General features: G+C 42.0%; 1 long non-coding RNA gene across 3 annotated transcripts; it reads left to right on the forward strand.

Annotated features, from left to right (window-relative positions):
- Positions 1-1,858: 1,858 nt before the first annotated feature.
- LOC120401504 lies at positions 1,859-6,139 on the forward strand. Of its 3 annotated transcripts, none has more exons than XR_005596492.1 (4): positions 1,859-1,944; positions 2,667-2,894; positions 2,998-3,104; positions 4,050-6,139. It is a non-coding gene; the product is annotated as an uncharacterized LOC120401504 (long non-coding RNA). The 3 variants fall into 3 exon arrangements; XR_005596491.1 differs by having other exon boundaries at positions 4,053-6,139; XR_005596493.1 differs by lacking the exon at positions 1,859-1,944 and adding an exon at positions 1,964-2,077 and having other exon boundaries at positions 4,053-6,139.
- Positions 6,140-6,476: the final 337 nt, after the last annotated feature.

Genomic DNA, 6,476 nt, shown 5'->3' on the forward strand with positions numbered 1-6,476 from the left:
AAAGGCAGCCTGCATGCTGTGAAAGTCAAGAAACACAATAAAACAGTGTAGGCAGATACTGCACATCCCCACTGCCTCACGCTCACAGCCAGAGGAAACACAGGTAAATTATAGCCATAGGTACAGAAAACATTTTGGAAGTGGGAAACATGCACAGAGGTCTGGGGGCTTTCATTATTAGAGACGTGTCTCTGTTTTCTCATTTCAAGATGTTTAGACAATAAAATGTGTATATTTTACAACTAAAGATGGACATACAATCAAGCAATAGCATTAATGGGCAGTAAAGATAATCACCTGTCAAAAAATTCCTCCCACTCACAGAAAACGTCTCTTGAATCAAAAGCCCCGTATGCTGGCTACCCCAGTTGACTCTTCTTTACCATCAATTTCCTGTTTTAAATTGTGTTACTGGCCATTCTGCTTCTCCTCCACATTGCCCTCTCCTCAGTCAGGAACCAAATTATTCAAAATTATTACAGGCAGCCACAAACCCACCTACAATGACTGCAAAGTCCTGGACAGCATCCTATAAACCAGGGGCGGCTCTAGGCATTTTGCCGCTCCAAGCACGGTGGGCAGGCTGCCTTCGGCGGCTTGCCTGCGGAGGGTCTGCTGGTCCCGCGGCTTCGGAGGGTGTGCCTGCGGGAGGTCCTCCGAAGCTGTGGGACCAGCGGACCCTCCGCAGGCACACCTGCGGGAGGTCCGCTGAAGCCACGGGACCAGCGGACCCTCCACAGGCAAGCCGCCGAAGGCAGCCTGCCTGCCACCCTTGCAGCGCTGGCAGAGCACCCACCGCAGCTTACCGCCCCAAGCACGCGCTTGGTGTGCTGGGGCCTGGAGCCACCCCTGATATAAACTAATTCAATAATAGATTTTAAGCCAAGAGGGACCTTTCTATCAACAAATTCTATCAGCTGCAGATATAGGAGCTTCCATAGGGGTCATCAGCAGAGTTTGAACCCTCAACCTTCAGACCCCAGCACAGATCTCTATCACTTACAACCATAGTAAAATTTTGTAATGAATAGCAGCCCAAACATCCTCCCATCCGATCCCCACTGTCATAATAGTTTTCTCAAACTTATATTTGGCTCAAGTTTCATAGGCGTGGTCTCAACTCAGAGGAGGAGTAGGGGTGGGGAATGGAAGGATCTAGTAAATTTCAATAAAAATCAATTCAGCCATTTCTGAGTAATGTGAAAATGAAAAAAATACACCTCTTTCAAAGGGTCAGATGAGGAAATTTTGTTCTCGGGTAACTCTAAACCAACTAAAGTCAGAAACTTAAAACTTAGCTCAATTATTAAGTCTCTAATACTTACAAAAACAGTCAAGTTTGAAGATAATCAGTTCACTAGCTTTAAAATTATGAGCATTTTAAGTGGTAGTTTTGCAAGTGTACATGAGACTATTTATATCCACTTAGTTTCACACACTTGAGGATCCATTTATTATCATCATCCCAATTAAGGACACAACTGATAAACAAATGCTGATTGTAACTCTATACACAATATTTCATTTGTGATTAAAGCTACCAATCCAAATTTTCTTCATATTTGGCTTTACTTTGAAGTGTGAATGATTTGTACAAAACCAGCCAAGGTTGACGTTTATAGCTTCAGCCATTTCTGAGTTATCCAAGTGAAAAATGTGTTATTGGAACATATGGGGAGTTTATAAGTGCTCTCTGGAGGACAGCTGCTTTAGGAATGCATTTGATAGGGATGGCTGAGTTAAGGTCAGCTGGGTTCAGGAGACATCAATTGTTGATGGCTGAGTTCACGAGGTATCAAGCAAAATCCAGCAGTTCCAAATCAAGGAAGGCTGAAGCCAATTAGAGGACATTTATCATCTCCCAAGTGGACATCCTAGCTCCAAGTTATGCCCCAGCACAAGTCTGTGCAGAGGCTATATTTGGGATGAAATGGCTACATAATAGTAAGTTTAGACTAGAACTGATAGAAATTTTCCTGACAGAACAGTTTTCTAGAAGAAAGTGCTGATTTGACAGAATCTAAACATTTTATGGGAACATGTCAAATTCCACTGAAACTTTAGAAAGAAACCCCAGGTGGGCTGGCTAGCTGGTTCCCCAGCCTACCTAACAGCCCTACTAACCAGCTGTGGGGGAGGCAGGGTGGCTGGGAACAGCACCTCCCCACCAGCCGACTTGAGAGGCTGCTAGAGAGGGGTGGGGAACCAACTAGCCAGATGGAAATTTAGGAAAAATTCCATTTTGCTTCTTTCAAACTTTTTTTTAAGAAAAAGGTTTATTCCTTTTAAAATTCTGGCATTTCTGACTTTTTATTCTGATCCAAAACCATATCTGAGGGGTGGAAATTGTGCATAAAAGATGTAAAATTTCCCACAGAATGGAAGCTGAAGTTACTGCTCAGCTCTAGTATAGGCCTTTGCACTGAGCAATAGGAAGTCCAGCGCCCTGTGCATCTGCTCTCTTACTCACAAATGCTCAGAGTCAAAAGGGGATCAGCAGCAGTAAGTGGGGACTGGGCTTAGGCCTGTTTGAGGACACAGGGGCTTAAGAGAGAGCTTCAGCATGAGAGTGAGACCCTATGCACTCACCTCTATAGCCCTGATCCAGCTACAGTTAGTTATTGTAATGATTACTGTATGCATATATTGAGTTAATTCACTTGCAGGTGTGTCAGGAAATGCACCCAGGAAGGGTAGATTCTGATAGTCACATCTTCTGGTAAACACTTCAAGGGATAAGAGACAACAGAGAGCTAAGGAGACACAGAAAAGAACAAAGAACTTTGATTGGATTGAAAAGGGGAGGAGCCAGGCAGGAGATTCAAAAGGCAGAGACTCTTGGGGAACAGACTGACATCAGGCGACATGCAGACTCCATAGGTCAGGAGTCTGGGGTAAGATAGGCCTACCTAAGCCTTTAGGTTAGACAGATGTGTGTAGTCTGTTTATTGGTTTAAAACCTCTTCTTTTGTGCTTTTCTTTGTTCCAACTGTGAAGATTAAATACTCTGGTTTAAGAAGACCTTTTGGAGTCACTGTATTCATCACTGGTCATAGCTCCCAAGGAGAAGAACTACAGATACAGAGTCCAGTCAGGCCTGCTGGGTAAGCATGGTAGATACACAGGGAGCTATAGCCCAGGGCCCTGTCTAAGAGCACAAGAATGTGGGATTTCACCCCAGGGAAGATAAAGGAATGGGGCCTCAGTCCAGAGGGCAGTGCATTCACAGATATCAAGGAAGGGGTCAGAGATGCAGGTAACCCTGTGATCATGACAGAAGGACATATCTCCACTAACTGTAATTAAACCCTATTGCAGTTTAATGCTCAACTCTACAGTATCTAATTACAATTAGCTGACATAATGTTCAGCACAATTTGTCCCAGTCAGCATCATGTTGGCTAACTCAGTTCTTCATGGCTGTGTTCAAACTTGGTAAAATACATAGTGAAGATTAGCCTTTTGCATGTATATAGGTCATTAGGCTTTGATTCTGTAACTGGAAGCATGCTGGCAGACTGACCTGTGTGGCGTCCCACTGGTTTTATGGATACATCAGTCCACCCCACACAACCAATAACAGGATCAGGGCCTAACTACTCTCACACATGCTTAGACTTAAACCAGAAGGAAGAACTGTGGCTTAACTGTAGCTCTCTGTACCAAGTATATTAACATCTTAATTTGCAGCATTATTGTGAATCTAATGTTTGAGCTTGAGTTTTGGGTAGGGGTGAGGGTAGCTTCATGTCCTATCTGCACTATATGGACCTTCCTTTCTATTCATTTTTCTTCTACAAAAGGCTGTGAAAAGAAATATGCAGTTGAGCACTAAATGAAAAAACTTTGGGTGGGGGAGGGGTTGTGCCTCTGACATAGATAACCAAGCACCTGAGGTCTGGCAATGTTGCCATGGTGGGGTAGTGACAACTTCAAAAAGTTGAGCCCAGGGCACACTTGAATAGTGGATAGTGGTAGTTATACAGCTGGAAATACTTTTCTGTATCACCTGATTTTATAATTGTTTGCTAAATTCGGTCACTTTCCAGCAGCTTTGCATCAAGTTTTCGGAATACAAGGATTTATAGACTATTGGCGATTCAAGACAACAGCCAATGCCAGTGCCAGAAACCTCTTTACTCTGCTTGTTAATAGAAGATATTTAGTTTCCTGATCAACTGCTACATCACGTGACACTTCTTTTCTGTTTCTTCATGCAAAATATCTTGGTCAGACCTTCACATGCACCGCTTCAGCATTTTTTTTCAAGCAGGAAATATTAATGCATCAGTGAGTTGTTCTGCCAGAAATGTAACCCTGGTTGCAAAGCTTGGTGATTTGCTGTCATTCCCCTATTAGCTTTCATATGAAAGGTGGGAACTGGAAGGACTGGACTTAAGCTTTCATCCTTTGTGTTATAGAATAAGCCCCAGATAGCTGCTCAGTGCTCATGCCGATGCTGGCTCAGTTTGGAATTTTGTTTTGGGAACATACAGGAGTAAAATGAATTTTGAACTCAAATGGACTAAGGGAAGGGGAAGATGGTAAATGAAAGGAGGGGGTAATTGAGCCACATAAATAACTTCCTGTACACCATTAGCGAAAGCTGAAAGAAAAAAGGAGGGAGGGTGATGACACAAGAGCTTTTCTCCAAAAGTACATTTACATGGGCTATTTTTTCCATGAGCAGCAGAGACATAAAAGAATCTATTGTCTTTTTTAATTATATGTGTAACTAGAGCTGGAAATAACTACATAAAAATGCAGTCTTTCATTGAATCTAGGAAAAACTCTCATTTTTTTTGTGAGGGAAGCAAAACCTTTTGCTCTTTCACCTGAAATCTTCTGTTTCCTTTGAAAATTAGAACAAGTATGGAAACAAACGAACAGTCAAAATTAAAAAAGAAAGCAGCAAAGAAGCAAAGAGTCCAAGCAGAACTCTTCCATTTTGCTGAGCAAATATCTGACTTTGAGTCCGTGGGTTGCTGAATGACCTTAGAAGTCTGCTTATGCAAACAAGGCAAACCGAAGAAGTGCAAACTCAGAATAGTAAGTCTTTTTTACTTATGATTTATATGTAAAATTATAGATGAGTGAATAGGGACTTGAAATCTGAGACCCCGCCATGAATAGTGACCCTGAAATTTCCAAGTCCAGAACTTCAAGTCTGTGGATTGGAACTGCACTTCAAGTTTAGATCCAGAAGTGGAAAGGACCTGTTATCAAGATCTGGTTTGGATGCAACCCAAGATTTGATTCTGTTCTATATAGGTTCTTAAACCACCCTCATCACCATAATATCGGAGCACCTTCCAGTAGTGCATTAAGCAAAGTAGCTAAAACCTGTCATGTGTGACATGTACTCTCTCATCCTGTTCCTGTAGGGGGAGAACTGTGTGCACAGTGTAGTGTTTTGTTTTGGTAGGTTGGTTTGTATTTGTTTTATGCACATGGTCCTATGTGTGTGTTTGAAGGTGGTGAGATTTGGGATGGTCTGTAGTTCATGTTGGAGTTCATTATACAGTCTAGGAAACATCCATCTCCTGCAAAGATGTTTACCTTTGTGCTAAAAAAAAGTCCATTATGCCTCAGGAGCAAAGTTATGGACCACAGTTGCCCTGCCAAAGTTTTAGGTAATCTACATAGCGTGGGGATCAGGCTACTGAGTGCCTTGAAGAGAAGGAATGAGACCTTGAGTTGATATTCTACAGGAAGCCAGTGTTGGCAGCTGATGTGATTGAAACCTGGACATCATTCAGATATGAAGGTACTTTGGAATGCTTGTCCTCAAGGCAAGAGGCCCATCCATTACTTCTCACAAGAAGGCTGTATTGCCACCTGTAGCCCTAGAGTCAGAATTGGAGCTGTCAATCAGTGAGGCTGTAGGAGGGAAGGGCAATCCTCTGCACCTCCTTACTGATTTCTGTACAGACTTTACTTCCTTAGCAATGTGTTGATCGTTGTAATTTATTTCAGTCATATGTACTAAAGATCTAAATAGGAGCTGGCTTGCTAATTTTCAGGTCTGTGCATTTCAATCTGGGTTGCAACTTGACGAACTGTCTCTTTTCCATCAGTCTTGTTGTTTATGTTTAATGTTCCTGTGGTTAATAAATAACGTTTTATGTTGACATTGCAACACAATGTGAAGTTGTTTCTTCTTGATACTTTTTAAAAGTGAAATTAATCCATAAGCAAATGTGTGCAGTATGGTATTGACTTGTGCTGATAAGACAGTTCTACAGGCACAAGGATTTACATAAATTAATACATGCTATTACAGATTCCTATTTTGCTAGTGACATGGATAGGAGGGGTTTGAAAAAGGAGGTTATCATCCATTCTGTGAACAAGGTGACTCTCTCATGTGAGAGGTTGTACACCTTGCATGGATTACTTTCCTATAAACATTTTTGTAGCTGCTTCTTGGTAGTTCTTAAATGTACCCATATTATAAAAAGAGAAGGTAACCTCTG

This window comes from Mauremys reevesii, linkage group 3, assembly GCF_016161935.1.
Source record: "Mauremys reevesii isolate NIE-2019 linkage group 3, ASM1616193v1, whole genome shotgun sequence".
NCBI lineage: Eukaryota > Metazoa > Chordata > Testudines > Geoemydidae > Mauremys > Mauremys reevesii.